Below are 12,269 nucleotides of genomic sequence, written 5' to 3' on the forward strand. Positions count from 1 at the left end.
CTACATACTGGAGATGTTAAAAATCTTCTGGTAATTGTAAAGATCTTAATCAAGAGTGTCCCTGCAAATGTATCGATTTTACAGATCAGCTATTAAGGCAAAGGATGTCAGGTTCAATCCCAGGTCTATGCCAAGTTAGTTGATCTCAGTTGCAGGCAGTTATATAGTGCCGTGGATAAGGGAAGATGAAATCAGTCAATACAGATTTTCCTACTGGAAAGGTGGAAATGCAAAAATCAGAATTATCAATGACTCTCTCCAGAATGTCAATATCCATATGAATAATGGCGAGTTGGGGATTATCAAATGGCATTTGGTGCCCATGGAACCATATTGAAATCAGGAAACAATATTTTCAGAAGGGAAGAGGGGCAGCGAGAACTGCCCAGCAAAACATTAAATGCACAATAGTCCCAGACCCACGGAAAGAATACCCATAAACACCAGCAAATTGACAGCAACATGGAAATTTACACCAGTGCAGTGCATGGGAAAGTTACGGCAAATTATTTGTATAAACTAATTTATATCTAGTCTTGGAGCGCTTTAAGCAAAAATCTCTGTACCTTTACTCGTGTTCTTTTACATTTACTAAAAAGTATTTGGCATCATCTGAACCTCTTGTAATATGATAATCTTTATTATTGTCACAAGTAGGCTTACATTAACACCGCAATGAAGTAACTGTGAAAATCCCCTAATCGGCACACTACGATGCCTGTTCGGGTACACAGAGGGAGAATTCAGAATGTCCAATTCACCTAACAGTACGTCTTTCGAGACTTATGGGAGGAAATCGGAGCACCCGGAGGAAATCCGCGCAGACACAGGGAGAACGTGCAGACTCCACATAGACAGTGACCCAAGCGGGAATCGAACCTGGGACCCCGACACTGTGAAGCAACAGTGCTAACCACTGTGCTACCGTGTACTAAATTTGGCTATCAACTATGTATTATTTCAGGAACCTACTGTGATGTTACTATGATTAACAATTAGGATACAAGAGGAAACATTTCATACAAACAGGCTGGTTAGCTCATGATAGGATAAACGTGGTTACAGCCAACAATTTGGAGGATTTTATCCAACAGCCTACAGGAAAAAAGGAACAATAAAAATAACACCCTAAATTTAGAAACTCAACGCTCTCCCTAAAAGTAAACAGAAGATTACAGATCAAAAATAACTTAGCACATCAAGAGACTATTTTCCATTAGAATTTGTATTAAAAGGTTTGAGGGAAACAAAATAATCATCGGCTAAAACTGTTCAGAAATTGTGGAAGAGCAATGTAATCATGGTAGTCACATATAACTGGACAAATCCAGTTTAATCAGCCCTCTAATTTTCAGATCAAAGAAGTTGCAGTACCAGTCTAGCAAAGACACTAAAGTTGTAATTCATCAGAAGCACCATAGTAACAGCTGTATAGCTGACAGCCATGAATGAACTGCTGAAATTGCAAGCTTTTTTCACTATTCAAGTATATAAAACAATATAAATACAACGAAACTCTTCAACAGGGAAATATTTGCTTCTTTAGATAGATGTAGTAATTCTATACAGTCAACATTTCAAACACATCTACCATTGTTTCTCATGATGAAATCCATTGTAAATGTTAGTTTATACATGTTATTCACATCTTAAGCAATAAAGCCACACCACTGAGATCTGTCGAGTGTTCTGGTAACACTGCATTGCCTTCTTTATGCAAGCAATGGAGATGTGATTGATTGGGACATCAAATCCTTTGGTTGACAGGAAGCTTTGATGCAGCAACTTCAGTCAAAGATTGTACGACAGAAATATATTTTGTTGTGCCTTTGTAAGTGACTGAAGTTTTTAAGAACCCAAAAGCATCAGCAGTGTTGACTGGCTATTCCCAGTACAAGTACTTATTGTACATGTTCCAATGGAAGATGCAACAGAAAAGTTCTCCCTCGTCCTTGCCATTTCTTACATGGAACTCCTTATCAGTTCTTGTAACCATATATTTCTGAGGTCTAACATTTCATACACTGCTAAACAAAATGTGCTACTGTTTGGCTTTTTAGTTTTTTCTCTTGTTAAGGGATTTCATTATTGTTTTCACTGCGAGGATTAACAAGTACATCTAAAGCTAAATGGTTGTTAGATCATTATGGCAGGTGCATCCTGCAAAAAGAAAAACCATCAAGAACTAATATGTGATTATTTGCTGTTGTTCCTATCCTCAGGTTGTTCAAAAGCACTATACTGTTTAACCATTCTGACATGCGGTGGATTTTCAGACACGGGAAGACTCCACACACCTGTAAAAGTGGAGGGGGATGGGGGGGGGAGGATGTGCTGGTGACTTTTCGGTTGGGTACAGGTAAGGACGGGGGTTGGGGGGGGGGGCATTTTGCGTTTTCTCAGACTACAGGGGAACTTGGTCGCAGGGAGAGATTTGCAAAAGGGGGATGGTGGACCTTACTTGTTGGGGACTGGGGGGGGGGGGGGGGGGGGGGGGGGGTATTCAGAAACGCCCGGTGAGGATAGTAAGGCGGAATGTGCAATCCGGTTAAACGGTCTCAGGTTTGCGCACTTAAAAAGTTTGAGCGCAGGGACTTCCGGTTGCGGCTATGCGTAGCTAAGCCGCACGTTCAGCAGCTCCCGCCAGGAACGGATTTTTGGGCTCTTTAAGGGCCCCCAGCAGTACTTGCTCGACAGTTCCCGACGTGGGAAGGTGTCTGCAGCGGATCCCCAGTGGTCTTGACCAGGAGCGTGGCCAGCAGAATAGCGGTGGCAGCGCCTAAAAAAAAGCGGGGGCAAGAGAATCAAGATGGCGGCCGGTGGAGGTCTCGAGCAATGAAGGAAGTGGGCGCAGGTGCAGCAGGAGACTCTCCAGTGCTGTTTTCAGGAGCTAAAAGTGGAGCTGCTGGACTCATTGAAGGCGAATACGGACAAGCTGCTGGCGACGCAGACAGCCCAGGGGGTGGAGATCCGGGAGCTCCGACAACAAGCCTCCGAAAGAGAGGATGAGGCCGCGGCCCTCACGGTAAAGGTGGAGACGCACGAGGCGCTCCACAAGAAGTGGCAGGAGCGGTTCGAGGAGATGGAGAACCGGTCGAGGCGGAAACATTTGCGGATCCTGGGCCTCACGGAGGGGCTGGAAGGGTCAGACCTGGGGGCCTATGTGGTCGTTTTGTTGAACTGATGTGGTCGTTTTGATGGGAGCTGGGTCCTTCCAGGGGCCCATGGAGCTGGAGGGGGCCCACAGAATACTGGCCAGGAGGCCCAAGCCGAATGAGCCGCCACGGGCGGTGCTGGTGCGTTTCCACCGGTTCGTTGACCGAGAGTGCGTGCTTAGGTGGGCCAAGAAGGAGCGGAGCAGCAAGTGGGAGAACACAGTAGTGCGGATCTACCAGGACTGGAGTGCGGAGGTGGCTAAGCGGAGGGCCGGGTACAACCGGACGAAGGCGGTGCTCCACAGAAAGAGTGTGAAGTTTGGCATGTTACAGCCAGCACGTCTGTGGGTCACCTACAAGGACCGGCACTTTTATTTTGAGTCCCCGGAGGAGGCGTGGGCCTTTGTGCGGGCCGAGAAGTTGGACTCTGACTGAGGGTCGGGGGTTTGTAAATAACTGTGTTAACTTTTGGTGGGAAGGGTCCCTGTTTTATGCTGTTTTAAGCTGGTTGTGTGTTGTTTCTAGCGTGGGTGGGGTGCTGTCTTTTTTGCGGGGGTGGGGTCGGGCAGAGGGAAAGCGCGGGCTTTTCTTCTGTTTCCCACGCTGAGGATGGATGGGGGCGGGGTCGGAGCTGAGAAGCGCGCGGGCTTTTTTCCCGCGCAAGGGCAGGAGGGGGAGGAGGAGGATCTGCTGATGGGTCTGGGGAAGGAGGAGTAGCCCCACGCTGGGATGGGTCGGAGGTGTGGCGGGAGTGGCCGGGGTCAGCAGAAGTTAGCTGGCTCACGGGAGTGCTACGGAGGGAGTAACGCGGCTGGGAGGGGTCCTGGCCTTGGGGGGGGGGGGGGGGGGGGGGGGGGGGGGGGTGTACCAGGTTGCTGCTGAAACGGCCAGGAAAGCTGGAGTCTGCAGAGGGGGCCGGGGTGGGGGTTTGCCGCCGTGGGGAACGGGCCGGGCGAGGGGCGCTGGCCTGGGGCGGGCAGGGGACGGGTTATGGCGAGTCGGCAGGGGAGGGGGCAGGGAGTTTCTGATCCGGCTGATAACATGGAATGTGAGGGGGCTGAATGGGCCGGTCAAACGGGCCCGGAGAGAGACGACGACTTTAACACGGTGCTGGATCCCCCATTGGATCGATCCATGTCCAGGACGGGCAGGAGGCCCGCCGCGGCTAAGGTGTTGAGGGGGTTTATGGACCAGATGGGAGGGTGGATCCGTGGAGGTTCGCGAGGCCGAGGGCCAGGGAGTATTCATTTTTTTCCCACGTGCATAAAGCCTATTCCCGGATCGATTTTTTTGTCCTGAGCAGGGGGCTGATTTTGAGGGTGGAGGATGCTGAGTATTCGGCCATAGTCATTTCGGACCATGCCCCGCACTGGGTAGGCCTTGAGCTGGGGGAGGAGAGGGACCAGCGCCCGCTCTGACGCCTGGAGGTGGGACTGCTGGCGGATGAGAAGGTGGGCGGGCGGGTTCGGGGGTGTATCAAGAGGTACTTAGAGGCCAATGATAATGGGGAGGTCCGGGTGGGGACGGTTTGGGAAGCATTGAAGGCGGTTGTTAGAGGGGAGTTGATTTCCATCCAAGCCCATAGGGAAAGGGGAGAGCAAAGAGAGAGGGAGAGGTTGGTGGGGGAGATGGGGAGGGTGGCAGGAGATACGCGGAGGCTCCGGAGGAGGGACTGTTGAGGGAGCGACGTAACCTTCAGGCCAAGTTTGATTTGCTGACCACCGGAAAGGCGGAAGCTCAGTGGAAGAAGGCACAGGAAGCGGTGTACGAATATGGGGAGAAGGAGAGTAGGATGCTGGCGCATCAGCTTCGTAAGCATGGCCAGGGAGATTGGTGGAGTGACGGATAGGGGAGGCAATGTGGTGCGAAGGGGGGTGGACATTAATGGGGTCTTCAGGGACTTTTATGGGGAATTGTACCGGTCCGAGCCCCCGGGGGGGGGGAATGGGGCGCTTTTTGGACAGGCTGAGATTTCCGAAGGCGGAGGAGCGACAGGTGGAGGGGCTGGGGGCACCGATTGAGCTGGAGGAGCTGGTCAAAGGGATAGGTAGCATGCAGTCGGGGAAGGCGCCGAGGCTGGATGGGTTCCCTGATGGGTTCCCGGTCGAATTTTACAAAATGTACACAGACCTGCTGGGCCCCCTGTTGGTTAGGACCTTTAACGAGGCAAGGGAGGGGGGGGGCTTTGCCCCCGACTATGTCACGGGCGCTGATTTCCTTGATCCTTAAACGGGACAAGGACCCCCTGCAGTGTGGATCATATAGGCCGATCTCGTTGTTAAATGTGGATGCCAGGGGACTTCCGGTGTGCACCATGGAGTGAGTGATCACACAGAGGCAGCTCCTGCCCAAGGTTACAGAAAGAGCTCTTTTTACGGCGGCACGGGTTGGAATTTCGATGAAAAGGCGTAGGTGAATGTTCGAGGAGTACTTTCCCCCAGGAATAGTATGTTTCTTGGTTATCAGACCCTCAGAAACAGTGCAAGATTGGGCTGAAGCAGCAGCAGACAAAAGCCTCTGCAAGCATGCAGGCGGGGGAAGGGCCAGCTTAGAGGCCTCAAGCTGACTTGAGGGCCTTTATGAAAGCTGAATTCTAGCAGGAGAGGGAAGAACTGTGAAAAGATCTCACCAAGGCCATTGAAGAAGCGGGGACGGACTTCCGGTAGCGGTGATGCGGAGCTAAGCCGCACGTTCAGTGGCTCCCGCTATTTTCGGACTTTGGGGCTCTTTTAAGGGCTCGTAGTGGTGCTGTTTGGACTTTTCCCCATGTGGGAACACTCCATCTCAGATTCTCCACCGGTGGATGGCCTGGACTAGGAGTGGAGCGGTCAGAAAATCGGCTTTGGAAACTTCCAGTTGCGGCTATGCGGAGCTAAGCCGCACCGCAGCTCCTGCTACTTAAGGACTTTTGGGCCAATTTGAGGGCCCCAAACGGCGCTGTCTCGACAAATCCCGGTGGGGGAAGGTGTCTAGATGAGCATTCCCCATAATTTATGGTGCTCACCCGGAGTGGGGCAAAGGAAAAAGCTGCAGCAGCTCCCCAAGAAAAGCGGGGGAAGAAGGACAAAATGGCGGCCGGCGGAACACCCGAGGACTGGTGGAAGTGGGCGCAGGAGCAGCAAGCCTCTCTTCTGCGCTGTTTTGCGGAGCTGAAGGCCGAGTTGCTGGACTCCCTGAATGCGACTACCAACAAGCTGCTTGGGACCCAGGCGGCCCAGGAGGTGTCCATTCGGGAGTTGCAGCAGCAGGCCGCTGAGCGGGAGGAGGAGGCCGTGGTTCTCATGGGGAAAGTGGAGTTGCACGAGGCACTTCACAAAAAGTTGCAAGACCGCTTGGAGGAGCTGGACGTTCGCACGAGACGAAAGAATTTGAGGATCCTGGGCCTGGCGGAGGGGCTGGAGGGGTCGGATCTCCCGTCGTACGTGACCACGATGTTGAGCTCGTTAATGGGAGCGGGGTCCTTCCATTTGCCCCTGGAGCTTGAGGGAGCTCACAGAGTGCTGGCCAGGAGGCATAAGGCAAATGAACCCTCGCGGGCGGTGCTGGTGCGGTTCCATCGATTTAGTGACCGGGAGTGTGTACTGCGCTGGGCCAAGAAAGAGAGGAGCAGCAAGTGGGAGAATTCAGTAGTGCAAATCTACCAGGACTGGAGTGCGGAGGTGGCTAAGCGGCGGGCCGGGTTCAACCGGACGAAGGCGGTGCTGCATGCCAAGCAGGTCAGATTTGGAATGCTGCAGCCTGCGCGTCTGTGGGTGACATATAAGGACCGGCATTACTACTTCGAGTCCCCGGAGGAGGCGTGGGCCTTTGTACAGGCAGAGAAGCTGGACTCGAACTAGGGTCTGAGGACACACTATGGCCGTTGCTGTTTTCGCTGTTGCTGTTCTTCAATTTTGACACGTGTTTTTTTAATGCTGGTTTTCTTTTTGCTCTGTTTCCGGGTGGGTTTGTCTGTTGGGTATGGGTGTGGGGTATGTGGGGAATGTTGGGGGTATGTGCTTTATATGTTCTCTTCTGTATGTGGCTGGGGGTTGGGGTGAAACTGGATTTTGGGGAACTGCGTCAGACGGGTGGGGTGTGGCAGTGTGAAAGCGCGGGCTTTCCTCTGGTTTCCCGTGCTGTGGGGCGGGGGGGCGGAGCTGGAGGTGGGGGCGTGGCCTCTACTGGTTTTCTTTCCCGCGCTGAAGCGGTGCCAAGGAGGTGTGGCAAGAGGGGGATGACCCCATGCCGGGAGGGGTGGGTTTTGGCGGGAGCTACCGGGTCAGCAGAAGTCAGCTGACTCACGGAAGTACCATGGAGGGTGCGTCGCGGCTAGAAGGGGTCCTAGCCTGGGGGGGGTGGGGGATACCGGGTTGCTGCTGGAATGGCCAGGAAGGAGCTAGTGTGGGCGGGGGGGGGGGGGGGTAAGAGGAGAGGCTTTATCGCCATGGGGAACGGGTCAGGCGGGGCGAGCTGGCCTGGGGCGAGCAGTCGATAAGCAATGGCTAGCCGGCGGGGGAGAGGGACGGGATGCCCTCTGATGCGGCTGATTACCTGGAACGCGAGGGGGCTGAATGGGCCGGTTAAGAGAACTAGGGTATTTTCTCATCTGAAGGAGCTGAAGGCGGACGTGGCTATGCTCCAGGAGACCCACTTGAAGGTGGCGGACCAGGTTCGTCTGAGGAAGGGGTGGGTGGGGCAGGTTTTTCACTCAGGATTGGACGCGAAGAACCGGGGGGTGGCGATTCTGGTGGGGAAGAGGGTGGCGTTCGAGGCGGCTGAGGTGGTGTCGGACAAGGAGGGCAGATATATTATGGTGAAGGGTAGGCTGCAGGGAGAGAAGGTGGTGCTGGTTAATGTATATGCCCCGAATTGGGATGATGCTGGCTTCATGAGGCGCTTGTTGGGCCGCATTCCGGACCTGGAGGCAGGGGGCCTGATCATGGGGGGAGACTTTAACACAGTGCTGGATCCCCCACTGGACCGGTCCAGTTCAAGGACGGGTAGGAGACCGGCGGCGGCCAAAGTGCTGAGGGGGTTTATGGACCAGATGGGAGGGGTGGATCCATGGAGGTTTGGGAGGCCGAGAGCGCAGGAGTATTCCTTTTTCTCCCATGTCCATAGGGTCTATTCCCGAATAGATTTTTTCGTCCTGAGCAGGGGATTGATCCCGAAGGTGCAGGATGCCGAGTATTCGGCCATAGCGATTTCAGACCATGCTCCGCACTGGGTTGATCTGGAGATGGGGGAGGCGCGGGACCAGCCCCCGCTCTGGCGCCTGGATGTGGGTATGCTGGCTGATGAGGAGGTGTGTAGGAGGGTCCGGGGAAGTATTGAGGGGTATCTTGATACCAACGACACGGGGGAGGTCCGGGTGGGGATGGACTGGGAGGCTCTGAAAGCAGTGATCCGGGGGGAGCTGATCTCCATCCGGGCCCACAGGGAAAGGAGGGAGAGGAAGGAGAGGGAGAGACTGGTGGGGGAGCTCCTGGATGTGGACAGGAGATACGCGGAGGCACCGGAGGAGGGGTTGCTGGGGGAACGGCGTAGTTTGCAGGCCAAATTTGACTTGTTGACCACCAGAAAGGTGGAGACACAGTGGAGGAGGGCGCAGGGCGCGGTATATGAGTATGGGGAGGCGGCGAGCAGGATGTTGGCGCATCAGCTCCGTAGGCGAGATGCGGCTAGGGAAATTGGTGGAGTGACGGATAGGGGTGGGAATGTAGTGCAGAAGGGGACAGAAGTAAATGGGCTCTTTAGGGACTTCTACGAGGAACTGTACCGGTCGGAACCTCCGATGGGGAGAGGGGGGGTGGAGAGCTTCATGAACAGGCTATGTTTCCCAAGGGTTCAAGAGGAGTTGGTAGGGGGGCTGGGGGCGCCGATAGAGTTGGAGGAGCTAGTCAGGGGGATTGGACAAATGCAGTCAGGTAAGGTGCCGGGGCCGGACGGGTTCCCGGTGGAATTTTATAAAAAGTATGCGGATCTGGTGCGCCCCCTGTTGGTGCGAGCCTTCAATGAGGCATGGAGGGGAGGGGCTTTGCCCCCGACGATGTCGCGGGCACTGATCTCTCTGATCCTGAAGCGGGATAAGGACCCCTTGCAGTGTAGATCATACAGGCCTATCTCGCTCCTCAATGTTGACGCTAAGTTGCTGGCGAAGATCCTGGCCACCAGGATAGAGGACTGTGTGCCAGGGGTGATACACGAGGATCAGACAGGATTTGTCAAGGGACGGCAGCTCAACACGAATGTGCGGAGACTGCTAAATGGTATTATGTTGCCGGCAGTGGAGGTGGAGGCGGAGATAGTGGTGGCGCTGGATGCGGAGAAAGCGTTTGATAGAGTTGAGTGGGGGTACCTGTGGGAGGTGCTGGAGCGGTTCGGATTCGGGGAGGGATTCATCAAATGGGTGCGGCTGCTCTACGCGGCTCCGATGGCAAGTGTAGTTACCAATGGAAGGAGATCGAAATAGGCTCTACCGTGGGACCAGGTAGGGGTGCCCCCTGTCCCCCTTGCTCTTTGCACTGGCGATTGAACCTTTGGCTATGGCGTTGAGGGAGTCAGGGAGATGGAGGGGTCTGGTGCGGGGTGGGGAGGAACATCGTGTATCGCTGTATGCGGACGACCTGCTGTTGTATGTGGCGGATCCAGAAGGGGGAATGCAGGGGGTGATGGAGCTGTTAGCGGAATTTGGGGGCTTCTCGGGCTATACGTTAAATTTAGGCAAGAGCGAGGTATTTGTAGTACACCCGGGTGATCAGGAGGGGGGAATTGGGAGACTCCCATTTAAGAGGGCAGTGAAGAGTTTCAGATACCTGGGGGTGCAGATGGCCAGGAGTTGGGGGATTCTCCATAAGCTTAATTTTACCAGGCTGGTGGAGCAGATGGAGGAGGAATTTAAAAGGTGGGACATGGTGCCGCTATCGTTGGCGGGTAGGGTGCAGTCCGTCAAAATGACGGTTCTCCCGAGGTTCTTGCTCCTTTTTCAGTGTTTGCCCATCTTTATCCCTAGGGCCTTTTTTAGAAGGGTGACTAGCAGCATCATGAGCTTTGTTTGGGCGCATGGGACCCTGAGGGTGAAGAGGGTCTTCTTGGAGCGGGGTAGAGATGGGGGGGGCTGGCGTTACCCAATCTCTCGGGGTATTATTGAGCGGCCAATGTGTCGATGATGCGCAAGTGGGTAATGGAGGGGGAGGGGGCAGCATGGAAACGGATGGAGAGGGCGTCCTGTGGAGATACAAGCCTGGGGGCCCTGGTAACGGCGCCGTGGCCGCTCCCTCCTCCGAGGTATACCACGAGTCCGGTGGTGGCGGCTACCCTCAAGGTTTGGGGGCAGTGGAGGCGACATAGGGGAGGAGTGGGGGGCTCGATGGAGGCTTCGTTAAGGGGGAACCATAGGTTCGTCCCGGGGAACATTGATGGGGGATTTCAGGGTTGGCACAGAGCGGGCATCAGACAGCTGAGGGACCTGTTTATTGATGGGAGGTTTGCGAGCCTGGGGGAGTTGGAGGAGAAATTTGGGCTCCCCCGGGAAACATGTTCAGGTATCTGCAGGTAAAGGCATTTGCTAGACGGCAGGTGGAGGGATTCCCTTCGCTTCCCGCGAGGGAGGTGAGTGACAGGGTGCTTTCGGGGGTCTGGGTCAGAGAAGGGAAGATATCTGATATCTACAAGGTTATGCAGGAGGTGGAGGAGGCGTCAGTAGAGGAGCTGAAAGCTAAGTGGGAGGGGGAACTGGGGGAACAGATCGAAGACGGGACATGGGCTGATGCCCTGGAGAGGGTTAATTCTTCCTCCTCATGTGCGTGGCTTAGCCTCATCCAATTCAAGGTGCAGCACCGGGCCCACATGACTGGGACGAGGATGAGTAGGTTCTTTGGGGATGAAGACAGGTGTGTCAGGTGCTCGGGGAGTCCAGCGAACCATGCCCATATGTTCTGGGCATGCCCGGCACTGGAGGAGTTCTGGAAGGGGGTGGCGAGGACGGTGTCGAGGGTGGTGGGATCCGGGGTCAAGCCAGGATGGGGATTCGCGATTTTTGGGGTTGGGGTGGAGCCGGGAGTGCAGGAGGCGAAAGAGGCCGGTGTGCTGGCCTTTGCGTTCCCAGTAGCCCGGCGAAGGATCTTGCTACAATGGAAGGATGCGAGGCCCACAAGCGTGGAGACCTGGATCAATGACATGGCGGGTTTCATTAAGCTAGAGGTCAAATTCGCCCTGAGAGGGTCGGTACAAGGGTTCTTTAGGCGGTGGCAACCTTTCCTCGACTTTCTGGCTCAACGATAGGGTACGGGGACAGTAGCAGCAGCAAACCGGGGGGAAGGGGGAGGGAAAAGGGCGGGGGGGGGGGGCGATGACTATGTTTGTTTATTTAATTTTAATTTATTTTTAAGTTCTTTTGTTGTTCATTGGGGTTGGGGGTGGTGGGGGGGATGTGATACATGCGTCGATACGGTCTGTGGGTGTTACAGTTATTATGGGTTATTTTGTTGCATTTCATTGTTTGTCGTTATGTTTTATATTTTCTGTAAAAAATTCCAATAAAAATTATTTTAAATAAAATGTGGATGCCAAGCTGTTGGCGAAGATCATGGCCACAAGGATAGAGGACTGTGTGCCGGGGGTCATTCATGAGGACCAGGCGGGGTTTGTGAAGGGAAGGCAGCTGAACACCAGTATACGTAGGCTTCTGAATGTTATCATGATGCCGGCGGTAGAAGGGGAGGCGGAGATAGTGGTAGCATTAGACGCGGAGAAGGCCTTTGATAGGGTTGAGTGGGGGTACTTGTGGGAGGTGCTGGAAAGGTTTGGGTTCGGGGAGGGGTTTGTCAGTTGGGTGAGGCTGTTATATGAGGCCCCGATGGCGAGCGTAGCCACGAATAGGAGGAGATCGGAGTACTTTCGGTTGTACCGGGGGACGAGACAGGGGTGTCCCTGTCCCCCTTGCTCTTTGCGTTGGCAATTGAGCCCCTGGTCATGGCGTTGAGGGAGTAGAGGAATTGGAGGGGTCTGGTGCGGGGTGGGGAGGAGCACCGAGTGTCATTATACGCAGATGACTTGTTGGTATATGTGGCGGACCCAGTGGGGGGAATGCCGGAGGTGATGAATATCCTTAGGGAATTTGGGGGCTTTTCT

The 12,269-nt window shown here is 54.3% G+C and overlaps 1 protein-coding gene across 5 annotated transcripts in view; it reads right to left on the reverse strand.

Moving 5' to 3' along the window:
- fam214a (family with sequence similarity 214 member A) overlaps positions 1-12,269 on the reverse strand; it is a 185,713-nt gene that overhangs the window by 136,342 nt on the left and 37,102 nt on the right. The window lies entirely within an intron of this gene.

The sequence above is a fragment of the Scyliorhinus canicula genome, chromosome 12 (genome assembly GCF_902713615.1).
Source record: "Scyliorhinus canicula chromosome 12, sScyCan1.1, whole genome shotgun sequence".
Lineage (NCBI taxonomy): Eukaryota > Metazoa > Chordata > Chondrichthyes > Carcharhiniformes > Scyliorhinidae > Scyliorhinus > Scyliorhinus canicula.